Source organism: Myotis davidii, unplaced genomic scaffold (assembly GCF_000327345.1).
Source record: "Myotis davidii unplaced genomic scaffold, ASM32734v1 scaffold221, whole genome shotgun sequence".
Lineage (NCBI taxonomy): Eukaryota > Metazoa > Chordata > Mammalia > Chiroptera > Vespertilionidae > Myotis > Myotis davidii.
Window position 1 is genome coordinate 5218008 of NW_006293349.1, and position 16629 is coordinate 5234636.

The following is a 16629-nucleotide window of genomic DNA, read 5'->3' on the forward strand; positions in this document are numbered from 1 at the left end:
TCATTTGTACACGGCTTGCCATCATTAAAAACAAACAAACACTTTTTGGAAATGTATAAAAGTGTTTTAAGTACTGGAGTATCTCTATTAAATGAGATGTATTGGGTGTTACAAATAGTGGATTTAAAGGAAATCGCTGAGAGGTTCTTTGCAAAAGAGAACAACTGGAGGATTAACTCCAGAGGATGTTCAAGGCATTATCAGAGCAATGTGCATATTTAACTGAGACTTTGCAATATAGCAAAAAGGAAAAAAGAAAGTCTAAAGAATACATTAACATAGCAAATTAGAAATGAGAGACTTTTAAGAAAACATGGCGATCAGTTCTGATACTGAAGAAAGTTTCCAGGTAAGCCCACATCCTTGGGCTGAAGGAAGGTCATTGATGATCTTGGAAAGGGTTATTTTAAGATGATTGTTGCAATGTAATGACTTCAAAAGTAAATAGTATGTGAGAATTAAATATTGTGAATGGAAATAGTAATATTGATAAGAGATAGAGGCATTATTATAGTTATTGAATCAGTTATTATAATGATTTATTTTTCATTTGAGGACATGACCAAGAAACAGAGAAAAAAAACAAAGCAAGTGGGAATCACATTTCCATTAGGATAAGCATATATTAGAGTGTAGCGTATTCAAATGGAAGAATGTTGGCAGGAGACATGGAACTAAATAAAGGAATGCCTTGTCTGATGGCCTCCATGTCCAGGGAAGACAGACACAAAGCAAGTTCTGAAAGCAATAGGTGAAAGTGTATTATACGTTAAATGGTCTTAGTTTAGTTACTCAGCAAATGGGAAAAATGACTAGTCCTCTGGAGAGATTACTGGGTATACAAAAGCCACATGAAGATGTAACTGTGTTTGCAGACTGTGGGTTGGTGTTACTTATGTGGTATGCAGCTTTCATTGTTTTTCTTTTCTCTATGATTCCTAAGGTTAATTACTTTAGCCAATTTTCCTGTGCTTGAGTGACTTATTTGACCTAGAGTTAGTGTTTGTATCTCCTTGGTAAAACTAGTGAATTATAAGTTCCTAATATTTGAAAAATAAGAAACTGGGAAAGAAGAAATAATAGGAGATTATAACCAGATAAGAGAATATATAGTGATACATTTCAATATGGATGTAGTTCCACATTATAAAAAAACCTGGCAAGTAACACTGGACAAGTGCTGCCAAAAAGATTTAGGGGTGAATTTTTCATCTGTAAATTTGAATATTATTATTGATTTCATAAAATTACAGAAATGATCGAATAATCAGACAATTCATTTAAAAGGTTAAAAATAGTGGTTGACATGTTGTATGTGTGCAAATGTATTAACATCTTGATGATATCTGTAGTTACTTTTAAGGCCTCTGTTCCCATCTATGTATTTAGTCATTGTTAGTCTTGGTGAGTCCCTACCCTTTACAGAGTTAACTCCACGTACAATACAGAAAGGTGAGAGGGAATGTGTATGACAAGGCTGTTCGCTCAGTCCTCTGGAAAGGGGAAGCGATGGGAGAGAAATATGCCTCCATAAAACTCACTCCCAGAAGGAGATGGTGACAGGGCTGTACCTGAGTCAGCAGGAGAGCTGCTACTCTTCTGGGAAGTCACAGTCAGAAGAAATCATGTGGTAAATAAAGTAAATAAATACACCACCCACAGCCTGTGGTTAATGCTAAAGGAAAACGACTCTATCTTCCAAATATGTATTGAGCATATTGTCTAAATTAATATTCCAGTGCCCAATAGATGTGTAATAGACGCTAGAGAGATAGATAGATAGAAGATAAATAGATGACTGATAGATAGATAGATAAATAGATAGATAGATAGATAGATAGATGATAGATAGATAGGTAGATAGAAAGAAAGAAAGAAAGAAAGAAAGAAAGAAAGAAAGAAAGAAAGAAAGAAAGAAAGAAAGGAAGAAAGAAAGAAACAAGATAGACGTAGGGGGAAATGGCTGATGGATGAAGTAAATGAGCAAATCAAACACATAAAGAACAGCAGAGAGATGTGTTCCACTGACAAGCTGATGGTATGTACAGCCTCTCCTGTTTTATGCAGTGACGCCTCTGTAGAGTGGCGAGGACACCATGGGGGAGGCCATCTACCTTCCCGAGTCGCCCAATTCAAATGCTAATCTTATCCAGAAACCCCCTCAAGGCCCCACTCAGAAAGAATGTTTAATCCCCGCACCCTGTGACCCACTCGGGTAGACACATAAAATGAATCCTACAACCAGCAGCATCAACAGTCACATTCGAGAGTATAAAGCCTTGGGAAAATTGTGAAAGAGGGGGAAATCTTACCTTTTGCTACAGCATGGAGGGAGGGGGAGGAGGGGAGGGGGCGGGACCTGGGGATTATCATGCTAAGTGAAATAAGCCAATCAGGGAAAGACAAATACCACAGGACACCACTTATATGTGGAATCTCGTGAACAATATAAACTGATTATATGGAGCAGAGTAACAGCTGTCAGAGAGGAGGGGGCCGGGGACTGGGTGAAGGAAGGTGAAGGATTTAGCCAAAGGACATATATTCATAACCTGCAGACACAGACAACAGTGTGGTGATGGCCAGAGGGAAGGGGGGGGCAGGCAAAGGGGAGGACAACTGCAATAGTGTCCACAATAAATATAAAGTGTAAAAAGTTATGATTAGGAATATTAATTTTATTGATAAAATTTAAAAAAAAACACAAAAAATTAAAGATTCAAGGTTATCGGTTCCAGTTTTTAAGGTTATGCTACTTTACAAGCAAATTCTAAGAATCCCAAAACAAGATATAGAGAGCTATATTTCGGGAATAACATCAAATATCACATATTTTATCTATATTTAATTATATGATAGACTATATGCTATTGGCATATGTTATCTTTCCATTCTTTTAAATAATTAAGATATTGACTGCAGCTGTATGTGTATATGTATATATATAGAATAGTTATATGTATATGTACATATATATTAGAATAGTTTTAGATTTATAAGACTGATAATTTCTGAGAATTTGATTTAGATGACTTTGACAGTTTTGAAGAATACTGATCAGATATTTTATAAATTTGGTATGAGTTTGATGTTTTTTTCAGGGTGTGACAGGGTTTGTGGGTTTTTAAGAAATTAACAACTGAGATAAAATTTCATTCTCATCACATCATATCAAGGGCACATGTCATCAATAGGAGATCACTATTGATGCTAATCTTGATCAACTAGCCATGGGAGTGTTAGCCAGTTTACTGCAAAGTGAACTTCCCTCCCCGCTCCCCTAGAAAACTGTACTCTTTGGAGCAGTCACGCTGCATAGCTAAAAAGGTAAATGATGAGGGATTGTGCTCCCTGTCCGTGCATTCTTCTCCATGGGAGGACTGTCTGTTCTCCCTCATTTATGCGTTCAATAGTTTATGTCTAAATGGACTCATGGATGTTTATTTTATTCTTTGGGTTATAATCCAAGATTATATTATTTATTTTGTTATTCAAACGTTTTCCAGTTTTGGCATTAGGATCTCCTGTGCCTGCCAACATACGTCCCTTGTTGTTGAGTCTGTATTATTGTTTTTAACGTCTTTTAAAACCTGTCACTACAAGATGCTAAGATGCTCCAAGCTCATTCTGTGTATTTCCTCAGTCCTCAGCTCTCTCCCAGGAGTTTCTGGTTCCTCTTACTAGAGAGTGGTACCTGAAACCAAGGCTGGTCACTGAGCGTGCTCCTCGCTACTGAGATGTCACTGCTTCAAGGCTCTCTCCGATGGCAGAATAAGGAAGTATGTGTACATGTAATATGCACACAGCTTCGAATATATTTACGTGTATCCCTCTGTGTCAATATTAAGCTAAATATGGTTCCTATTGCTGACTCCAACTTTAGCCCCATTGCCACATGAGCCATTCTCGCCCCCCTTGCTTGTCACCTCCCACTCTAGCACCTGGCTCTGCCCATTCACCAGCCACCAATAGTTCCTTGAAAGTATAGAACAACTATATGTAAAATGTTTTCAGAATTGTTAACGTGTACCCTTTGGGGAAACACTCGAACAAGTACAGTACAGTGCTATGTAAAATATGTTTGCCTTTAATTTTACAGTCTACACTCACTTTCAAAGTCACAGAGGTCAGCATTGTTTGCCCCCACCTTCTGGGATATAAGTTCATGAATCTGTAATACAGGTAGGCTTTTGCCATTCTGAATTCCACCTGGGACTGACTTGCCAACTAATTTTTAAAACTTGCATACATTCTATCAAACAGAGAGTATATGCTTTGGTAAAAGCATACAACCAGAAAGCAGTGGAATGATTGTGGGTGTAAGAGCTATATCTCAGAAGCACACACAGGTACAAGTTGATCAAGGAAGTGGGGGTATAAACAGAGAGACAAGAAAGAGGTTAAGCTGCCAATATAAAGATAATTAAAATTAAGGTAGAATGCAATTTCAACTCAACATTAAAATGTTACTTATATATAAATATATGGATAAAGCCCTTGGAGATATGAATTACCAAATGAAAATCAAATAACCAATACCCGTGGATTATATGGGCTAATTCTTTTTTCTATTTGAATGAGAGAATTTGGAAAGTGCTTGCTTTCGATTAAAATAAAACAAATATGTGGAGGAATGTCATAAAACAAATAGTAACATAAATTGGTTTATATTAATATAATCACAATAACACTATTTACTTATTTGTCTTAACTTGAATAAGTCTTTACTCTTGGAACAAAGTACCAAAAACGGGTGGCTTAAAAAACAGAAAAACAGTATTCTTTCACTAGTTTTATCTAAAATATTTTGCTCTAACAAACAATGGTTAGAACGAAGCAGCTGTTTTTGTTTTGTTTTATTTTAATTCTACATAGGGGATTAAAAGGAAGCTGAAAGCTTACTGTGTTACTGATGGCCATTGAGGACTATGCAATGAGAAAGAGCTTACATTAAAATTCCTCAGATTGGCTAGAAAGGTATTTCCTACCTCCCATGTCCAACTTTTGAAAATATGTGTGTCTTCCTTTGGGTACAGAGAGCCAGAGAATTTCTGTGTGTGTCCTAATGTTTCCAATATCAATCATTGAACTGGACACAGCCTCAGGCACCACGCGTTCCCTGGTTCACACACACCTATCTGAGGGTTCACATGATCCAGTTAAGGCTATTTTCTGAAATCCTATCTTCCCATGACATCCCCGGCTGCTCCTCAGGCCCGGTCTGGTGCTTCGGGGAGCTCCTGGCTGCGCAGAGCGAGCATGAAGCCATTTCTGTCTTTGTCTTGTTAGCAGGTGGGGAGCTGAAACATGCACACCAGGTGCTTCCTGTGGTTGCTCTGAGTACCGCTTCCCTTTGCTTGGAGCAACATGACAAACTTGAGGCGCACTAAGTATTTCATGACGGATGCTGGCAGAAAGCAGGGATTTTTTTTTCCTGAAGGAAAGAAAAGGAGTGTAAGGAGAAGGAGTTTACAGTGAGAAGCTGAGAGGCATTGGGGAAGAGCATGTTAACCATGATCTTGGCTGTTTTCCACGCACTTTCCCACATTGAACACCTTTTCCTCAATATTGTTTGAGGAGAGTGCAGTGTCGGGGGGAGGTCACACATCACAGGCTGCGGAGGAGGGACCGATGGCTGGGGAATACAGATTTTTATATCAACAGGTTCGAGTTGTTGACGGGTTGGACATCCTTGCAAAGACATTCAATCCCCCAGGAGAAGAGCAGCTCAGGAATGGATAGCTGATCTGACTGCTGCAGTGTCCTGGGAAAAGCAAGGGAAAGGAAGGTGTTAAGGCTGAATGAACTTGAGGCTTTCTGATTAAGTTTTGTGATACTGCTAGATTTTCATTATTTAGAAATGTATTATAAACTAGGATAAAAATTAGAGCAAATTTTTTCATGGGATTTGATTATAGTTTATTTAAGAAGCTGCGGCACAGAGATAAGGGTATGTAGGTATATTAGTTCAGATTTTATCCTATGAAGGAATAAAAATTCTGCCCAGCCAGTGTTGCTCAGTGGTTAAGCATTGATCGATGAACCAGGAGGTCATGGTTTGATTCCTGGTCATTGCACTTGCCCAGGTTGCAGGCTCAATCCCCACTGTGGGGGCATGCAGGAGGCAGCCAATCAATGATTCTCTCTCATCATTGAGGTTTCTACCTCTCTTCCTCTTCCTTCCTTTCTTAAATCAAAAAAATAAATAAATGAATAAATAAAATTTTAAAAAATTCTATGCAATCTCTTTAAAATATATAAACTTCATATATATCTAATTGATATGTATATACATATCAGAAAAGATAGACATGTTCATATTTATTTCTGATAATAGAATAACCACTGCAAGGAACAGATTTTGACCAAATATATTAACAGTTGTTCTCCTGAATGTCATGGAAGTTAAATTGGATAATATCATGTCTTCTAGTAGAATTTCCAGTACATGCCTGAGGGTGTTTTTAATAACAAGAAAGACTGCATCCAAGGCAGCAAAAATGAGAGCTGTCAGTCACCAGGAATTAGTGTGAGGCCATGGATTAACATACAAGAGGAAGGAAACTACTTTTATATCATGTGACAGTATATTTAGGGATTTTCTTTGAGTCTTTATGTTCAAGAGCTAAGTCATTTTCTCTTCTTTCTCCAGCACTTGTAAAAAAGTAAAACAAAAACACATAATAATAACAAATCAATAGGATTTTATATATTCAAATGACAGAATATTAAACATTTATATTCAAGTGTTATACAGTTTGCCCTGCTCCCTTTATAACTAGCTATGAATATGGATGTATATATTTATATATGTATGTGTATATATAATGTGTGTTATAAAACTAAATAACATGCAGATTTCTAAAATATAATCATATACAAAAACATGAGCAAAACATAACCATTATCATATTTAAAATATCTGACAATTCGAAAGAGCATCTTGCTCCCTATAATCGGTTACATGTGATTCATGAGCTATTGATCCCAGCATCCTCTAATAGGACCTATTTTATTTAGATATAGACAAATATTTAGTGCGGACATAAAGAGATCTGCAGATGTGGCAATATCGGCAATAAACAAATTTACATATTGCGAGGCTCATGTGTCTACGGTAGATCCTTGTCTAAAAGCTATGACTGAAGGACTATGGGAAGTTACAAGGCCCAGAACAGTGCCCGGAATATGGGTGGGAGTCCAGGCATTTGTTTTTATTTTGGGTAACACATTGTCTGTGGCCTGAGAAGTTCATTGAGGACTGCTTGATGGTTGGTGTGTCTCACTGACCAGCTCAGACATGAGCTCAGAGTTCACTTGTGTGTGAAAAAGCATCAATGCCATTGCTGTTCAATTCCGTGAGACACAATCTAATGACTGAAATGTTAATCCTATACTTCCAGCAAAAGAAAAAAGGTTTGAGTTTATTAAAAAACAAATAAACAAGCATATAAACTTATACTTTGCACCAGTAGGTAATATAAGATAAAGGCTGAGAAATGTGTTTTCATCTAGACACTAAATGGTGCAGTGTGGTGACTCTATCTTCTGTACCATCACTAAGTTTCACTGGTCATTTTCCTTAGGTAGAGACTGTTTTTGAAAAAAATAATTCTCTATTATGCATCTCCTGCTTATAATAGATACCAAACATTTACAGGACAATGTTCACTCATTTCAGTTTTAAAATTAGCTATTGAATCTCTGGTCATACATTTTCAAAGTAATGATTAAAGGAGCATATATATGATGCTATTATTTATTAATAGAACTAATGCAATCTAAATATCAGAATCAATAGAAATATAAGACAGATAAAGGACCAATGAACCACAAAAGCATGTGGAGCTGGTTAGGACACGTGTTCCACATATGTTGGTTAGCAGTCCCTCCTCCCTGAGGCTGAAGCTGACTCTAGGCAGCAATTAACATGGACGTGACCAGAGAAAATGAATGAGGAGGCAATGCATCATGTCTGGAAAAAAGCCTCACGTTTAATGATGCTCAGTAGCTTATGCAATTTACTTTAAAGCTGGAGCAATTTCAAAATAATAATTGGTTCCACTAACAGAGGTTTCCAGGTACCTACCGGAAGCTTCAAAAATGATTTTATTTAAAAAGATTCACAGCACATCTGTGTCCTTCTTCGCATAATGATAATAAGGATATAGCATTCTATCCCTCTATGACAAAGTAGTGGTACTTTAATCCAAAGACACTAGGTTTCAAAATACAATCATTAGTAAAATGTTAGCTTAAATTACAATTCATCAATCGCACCACACTTCATTTAAATATTTAATTAAATAATCTCTATATATAAAAGCCTAAGCAACCAAACGACCAAATGACCAGTTGACTGGTCACTATGATGCACACTGAACACCAGGGGGCAGACACTCAATGCAGGAGCTGCCCCCTGGTGGTCAGTGTGCTCCCACAGCAGGAGCGCTGCTCAGCTGTCCCACCCGTCCTGGTGGCCCAACAGCCTGGCGGCAGCCACTCCCTCCCTCAGTAGTATGCAGGTCCAATCTCCAGAGAACGGGCCAGGCACTGACAGACTGGAGCCGCCTGCAGGATCCCAGCAGTGCCGCCAGCTCCTGGAAGTCCGCCTCGAGCACCATGGCTGCTTCCTCTCCCTAGAGCAGTGATGGCGAACCTATGACACGCATGTCAGAGGTGACACGTGAACTCATTTTTTGGTTGATTTTTCTTTGTTAAATGGCATTTAAATATATAAAATAAATATCCAAAATATAAGTCTTTGTTTTACTATCGTTGCAAATATCGGAAAATTTCTATATGTGACACGGCACCAGAGTTAAGTTAGGGTTTTTCAAAATGCTGACGCGCTGAGCTCATAAGGTTCGCCGTCACTGCCCTAGAAGGAAGAAACGATATGGAAGCAGCTGCCAGGTGGCTCCTGACAACATTAGAGGGACGGATCCAAATCCTGGCCTGGCAAGGGTGTCCTACCGCCCACCTGGAGGGCTGATCACATCCCAGCACCACCCCACCCGCCTTGGGATGGGTGCCAGACACAGGGCTCACAGCTGGTGAGCACTGCTACTTCAGCACGAGCCTCTCCTGATTAGAACTGACTGAGCGTGAGGGGCTGGAATGAGCGGGAATGGCAGGCAGGAGTGGCAGGCGGCGTTGGAATGCCAGTTTTGGCCCAATCCCAACAGGCCATCCTGAGGGATCCCACCCATGCACAAATTTGTGCACTGGGCCTCTAGTATTTCATAACATTTAATTAATAGTGCCCTAGCCAGTTTGGCTCCATGGATAGAGCATTGGCTGAAGGGTTCAGTTCCCGGTCAGGACACATGGCTGGGTTTTGGGCTTGATCCTCAGTAGGGGGTGTGCAGGAGGCAGCTGATCAATGATTCTCTCTCATGATTGATGTTTCTATCTCTCTCCCTCTCCCTTACTCTCCCTGAAGTCAATAAAAATATATTTAACACAAAACAAAAAACTGGTCATTTAAAAAAATAGTGTACACAATATTACCTCAGTTATATAAGCATAATAGTAAAAATGACAATATTGCCCTGACTGGGTAGCTCCGTTGGTTGGCCTGTCATCCCATCCTTGTGTGAGGCATTTTTAAACATGACAATATTAAGCTCCCCCTTTCTATAACAGAGGAAGGTGGTAGAAAATGAGGCATAGGGAAAAGGAATTGATTAATTCTTCCATTTTAACCATGTTTTTGTACGTCCATGGAATGAACGCTGTGTCATGCCTGCACCTGGCTGCCAGCAGTGTTTAAATGACATTGGCTGTATGTATAGGCTACACACATGTCAAGTAGGAGAATATATGTCTGAGGATCAATGGAATGTGGTACCTGGGAACCAGACTGCTAGGTATTACATATTGTTAGTTTTCATTTTTAATAATTAGGCTCTGAAGATTAGGTAATTTATATAAGTCCTACAGTTAATCAGCAGGTGAATCAGATTTACTCTCAGATCTCTTGACTCCCAAAGCTGGTACTAATTCTATCTATATATATAAAAGCCTAAGCGACCCTCTGATCGTCTAACCAGTAGCTATGATGTGCAATGACCATCTGGGGGCAGACGTTCAATGCAGGAGCTGCTGAGTCTCTGATCGTCCAAACAGTAGCTATGACGTGCAATGACCACCTGGGGGCAGACGCTCAACGCAGGAGCTGCTGAGCTGTGATGAGTTGGCAGCTGTGGTTCCCGGGTGACACACCAGGAACCAGAGAGGAGAGAGTCCGATTCTGGGGTGCGTCACCTGAGAACCACCCTCTCGCAATCTAGGACCCCTTGGGGGATGTTGGAGAGCCGGTTTCGACCCGATCCCTGCAGGCCAGGTCAAGGGACCCCACCTGTGCAAGAATCCATACACCAGGCCTCTAGTTATATTAAATTACTTAGAAAAGCTTAATTCAAGCAGCCTTAACATTGGAAATACAAAACCATATTTATCTCTGAGATAGTGATGGCACTAACTGAAAGAAAATAAATTACATACTTTTTAATTAAATATATGGCATGCAGTATATAAGATATCATTGTGGGAAGAAAGTAAGATGATGAGATCTAATCCTAAAAGAGGCAGAGGTTGGACAATGGAGGAAGGAGAGGCCGGCAGATAGTTACAACTGTGCATAAAGCAGGAGTAATGGTTGCTATACTTGGGGTTTCTTGAGTAGAATGATATCTAATCCAGGTGTGAAATGTTCAGAATGGTAGCAAACTGTATTATTGTGAGGTTGAGACTCACAAGGATTACCTCGAGTCTATTCTTTTTAGTTCTTTTTTTAAAATTTTTTTATCGATTAAGGTATTACAAATGTATCTTTATCCCCCCATTGTCCCCTCATCCTCCCAGTCTTGCCCTCACCCTCATGCCCTGTTGTCTGCGTCCATCGCTTATGTTTATATGCATGCATACAAGTCCTTTGGTTGATCTCCCCCCCTTACCCCCACCCTCCCCTACCTTCCCTCTGAGGTTTGAGCATCTGATCGATGCTTCTGTCTCTAGATCCGTTTTGGTTCATCAGTTTATGTTGTTCATTATAGTCCACAAATGAATGAGATCATGTGATATTTATCTTTCTCTGACTGGCTTATTTCACTTAGCATAATGCTCTCCAGCACCATCCATGCTGTTGCAAATGGTAGGAGTTCCTTCCTTTTACCGCGGCGTAGTATTTCATTGCATAGATGTGCCGAAGTTTTTTAATCCACTTAAGATACGTGATCTCATGCCAGTTACTTAACTTTCTCAGCCTCAATATTTTCAACTATAATATGACCTACCCAATATATCTCACAGAATCATTGCAATGAAATGTGAATTGCATGCTCAGTACTGGATGAATAGGAAACATGGTGAATAAATTCCAAAAGAAGATTGTTTGGGCTTTCATGAAGTTTTCTAATGACATTCAATAAGGACACTGATTGACAAAGGAGTAATAAAGATAATATTCCCCATTAGGTGAAGGACGTGTCAAAGACATAAATATGTGAACACATAAAATTAACAATAATAGTGGAGGTAAAACAGAGATTTTCAAAACAAACTGCACCCCCTTAGCATATTTTTTCTCTGGTCAATAAAAAGATTTCAAAATGCTGATAATCCATTTGTAATGAACAGTCTTAGTGCTCAGATTGTGGTCTCTAAATACTATTTCCCACTAGAATGAACAAGGTAAAGGCTGATTCTAGATCAGGTACAGGAAGTAGGAAAGTTAAAACCTGGAAGTTATCAAAGCTGCTGGTGTCTTGTAAAGGATAAAGAAGCCAACTTAAAAGGAACTTTGCTGTTCTAAGATCAACATATATAATTTTCTACGTATATTTATTTTCTCTGAGGATTGAAAACTAAAAGGAAACTATAAAAAATGTATCCCGCCTTTCCTCTACAAATTATATTTCAAGGGCTGGAAACAATGAACAAATCAGAGCTAATAAATGTAGGAGATGATTGGATTGGATTGTCACCCTTTTAAACTTTTCATGAAATGATGGTTTAGACAAAGATCATCAATGGAAGCCAATGATACTGAGTAGATTCTGCCGCAGAACTTTCTGAATCATTCTGATGCCACAATCAATCTTGACCAAAGGGAAGTCAGCTAACAGAGTGTCACTCATTGTCATGAAACCAGACAGTGCAGCCCCACGTATGAGGTAACCATGGCCAGAGAGAAGCATTCTCATGAGACACGTAACATGACCAAGAGTTTAAGGATGTGAGGGGACTGGTGGGATGTGTCCGGTGAGTTTGGGAATCAACCTCTCCCTGAAAGTGGGAAAAACCCACTGGACAAATGCTTTGCTTTGCAATCCTCAGAAGCTGACCCCTGGACAAAGGTGATCGTGCAGGGACCATGAATGGGGAGCACAGGGGGGCAGGGCAGGGAAGCAGCCCTAACGCCTGCGTTATGAACGAGCTACCACTAGGGGGAACCAGAGCCTAATCCCATCACAGTGGAAACTATTAAAAGGCCTCACAGCACCCTTCAGGGCAGGCCATCCACGGGGCTAGGAGCTGGGGTGTCTGCACCCACAGCCACGTTCTTTGGTTTGATTTGATTGCAGGGGCCTAGTTGTCCATCCAGGACTGAAATGGCTTTCTGAAGCTTTAAAAGCTTTAAAGGAAGCCCCCAGGCAAAGAAACCAGGTACTGGCTACCTCAGAAGGTCGAGCCCAGAGGTAAGGGCTTGGACTTCACAAGTGTCCACCAGAGGCAGCACCATGGAGCCAACAGACATGGGGTATGGACTGGGAGGAGGAGGGAGAGGAAAGGGTTAGAGGTTCAACGAAATGTCATAGGTTCACGAGAACTATACCTACTCCTTATCTTGATTTGTGCCATGATTTCATAGGTATACATTTATCAAACCTCAGAACATTGTGCGGGTTCAATATGTGCAGCTTATGTTTTGTCAGTTATACCTCCACGAAGTGGCTTTAAACAAAAACAACAGGGGAAATACAACTTAAAAAAAATTAAATCAACAAGGATTTTTTTTTTAAGTCTTATTCAGATCTTAATTAGAACAAAGTAACTTGAAAACAAACTCCTTTGTCTGATTTTTGAAGACAAAAAATTGCAGATCACAGACTGGCTTTAGATGATATTAAGAAATTACAGTTACTTTTCCTAAGTATGATGATGGTTATGTAATTATGTTAAAATATTGTCTATTAGTTATAATATCTGGGATTTGTTTTTAAATACATTTGTGCAGAGAAAAACGTTTGGGTGGGCATACGAAAAAGCCAAATTAGGTCATGATCATTATTTTGCTATTTCCTCTAATTTTGTTTGAAATGCTCCCTAATAAACATTAAAGATAGGAATCTTACAATCTAAAGAGAAAAAGACCGATATTTTTGCAAGTAGGTGAGTGAAATATGTATTTAATTAGTATTATTTTCAACAGAGCACAGCTTTTGTTTTGATTTTTATAAATGGCTGTTTTATAAATTTTACTATGTGCCATCATTTACACCATGCCAACTCTATTGCTAAATGTATGGCCAAATCAACAAAGCTATCGGAGGTATAATTGTATATACAAAATTTATTTATTGGTAATTAATAGATTTTAATCAATTAAATATAATTTTTGTAAGATGAGTAAATCTAATGAGACATTCTAAGTTATGTTGAGCTGGGCTATGGGAATACCATGAGTTTTTTGCAATGTGAATATATAACTATTCATAAATTACTTTGGATAACTTTGGTTTGCCCTTTTGTCTTTCTCGTCATTATACTTTCTTCACTAAGTAGCTAAGTGTAGAGTTAGCCTTATTAAATTCTTCACAATGCATTTTCACCAATATGAATTTCTTTCCAAGGAAAGATCTGATGGTCTTTAAAAAAAATATATATATATATATATTGCTCCTTGAAAACAGAATTTGCCAGCGGTCTACATAAATATAATATACTAGAGGCCCAATGAATAAAAATTCGTGCAAGAATAGGCCTTCCTTCCCCTGGCTGCTGGCACCGGCTTCCCTCTGGTACCCGGGATCCAGGCTTCCCTCCTCTGGCTGCCTGCAGGCACCCGGGATCCAGGCTGGCTTCCCTCTAGCCCCGGCTTTGTCAGGAAGTATGTCTGGAATGACATCCAGAAGATGTCCAGTCTAATTAGCATATTGCCCTTTTGTTATTATAGATGATGCTTATTTTACTATTACCTTTATTCTGCATAGAATTTGTTTTACTATGTAGCTTCATTTTAAAACATCTGCCATGTTCATTCACATAACAAAGAAATACAATTGTGGAATTATAGTAGCATGAAGATCATATTTACTGAGCCCAGTTTCTGGTTTAATAAAATCTATAATAAGGCAAAACTTCAAAAATGCAAATAAAATGACACATATTCTTGGTATTTTCTAAAGCTAAAGAAAAAAACTGAGATGAAGAAAAAGATAAGTTGGAAAACTCAGTTAATTTACTATGCAGTCAGCTCAGTGTAGTGTGTTGAAAATCCAATCAGACATTGGCATTTTCTGTAAGAAATGTACTTTTAACACAGCTTAATAAGTAGAGAGGATGACAGTCTGCTAAAAGAATAATTTCATTTTTTGCTCCAAATAACTGCTACATCATAATGATGAAAGATTTCTTGTATGTGTAAGACAAAGCTGAGTTATAATGAGATCCTCCATTTTTTTTCTAGACCAGCAAATAAATGAACTGTAAGTAATGGGTTCCAATTTAGAGCCCTTTTTTCTCGCTGAAAATGAGGACTCTGCAGAACTCTGATGGATCTCTGAGTGTGCCTGCATGCTCTCAGTCATTAGGGATGAATTTATAGGGCTGGGGGGAAAGGGAGGGCAAAGTTCTATTTATACTCTGTAATGTAGCAGTATTGCCATGGAACCCTGAGGCTAAACTTTCTAAGGAAAATAAATAATCTCTACAATAAACAAACTAGAAAAGAAACTAATCTCAGAAAAAATATTGACACTAAACCTAATAAAGCAACTTTCTTAAGGAAAGACTTTTGTAGGAGATTTTTTAAAAAGAATGAGCTAGAATAACGGCACAGTGAAAACACATCTGATAATCAAAAGAATATTTGAATGAGCTACCAGCTAGTTATTCTAAGGGGTGAAAATATTACCGTGTGCCGTCTATTTCCTGTTTGCCCACTGTGAGGCCTTTAGACATATATTTTCAACACCTGGCATGGATTTCTATTACCTTTAATGCAGATGGTATCTGTACTCTTTAAATCAGTCGCTTACCATGGTCTTCTAAGTGAAGATATTCGTGTTTAAAAAGGGACTTGAAAGTGAGACTAGATCTAAGGCAGTATTGTGAAAGGTCCATTTCAGAGATATTAAAATGGAGTGTTAACTAGTCATATTCTTGTTAGAATTGTCGGTGTCCTAATAAAGGTGGATTTGAGATAAAGGAATGTAAGGAAATACTGTGGGGAGGTTTTTTTAAGTAACACACGGATTTATTTCTCGTGTCCACACAGTTACACGGCACCTGACAGTGGACGCCCTTCCCCTGAGCTAACGGGTCACCTAGTGGTCACTGTAGACGCAGTCCTGGGCTCTCCCGGCCGGGTTCTCAGTGTTGGCCGAGCAGAGGAAAGCCAGGTCCAAGGAGCCATAAAAACATTATTTAAGATAACGCCTGAAAATAGCACAGTGCATTTAGGGTTATCAAATGCATTCACATACACCATTTCAATAAATCCTACAAAATAAAACCCAAAATAATGGAGGGCCCCTGCCTAGTACAAAGTTCTTCTCGGAGACAGAGAAGGCGACACCTCTTTCCTTGAACACATTGGGATGTCCTATGGAAATAAACATTTTACATGTGACACACCATTCAATGCTTCCAACAACTCTGGCGATTTTATTCATGTTTTAAAGATTGCAAGCCAAGTTTAGAAAATTAAGTGGTTTCCCTTGGCTGGGAAAATACGTAAATGTTTTAGCAAAGATCCAGATTCAGGACTATTTAGGTCTCAAATTGATGTGTTTTCCACTACACTTTAATAGCTCTCCGCCCTCCCTCCCTCCTTCCTTCCTTCCTTCCTTCCTTCCTTCCTTCCTTCCTTCCTTCTTTCCTTCCTTCCTTCTTCCTTCTCCTCACCTGAGGATATGTTTCCATTACCGACAATGATTCATAAAGTGACTGGTAAATGGAATGACATGCTCAGTGCTGTGCAGATACATGTGGGTGAGATTCAGTTCTTACGCTGAAGACATTTCATAGGCAGATGGCAACCTAAGAATTACTAGAGGACTTGGGTCTCTTCACAGGCCGGCTTCCGTTTTCCCTTCCCCCTGGTGTAGGTCCCAGCATCACATGCTGCGCTCATCCCTGCGGAGAGCAGCCTGTCCCAGGAGAGCTGCGGGGTAGGAACTTGATCTTCAGAAAACAGAATTCTAGCACAAGGACCCATGTGAAACCTTGGTGTTGGAGGTGACGTTGGCAAGGTGGAGGGCTAGGAGGTTCCAGCACCGTCTTCTACATAAAAGCAGTAAGTAGCCACAGAGGGACAAAGCGGCTCTGGGTTACAAGGAAGGGGCAGCAGAAACCCTCAGAGCTCAAAACCAGGGTAGATGGAAGGAAAGGTACAGGAAG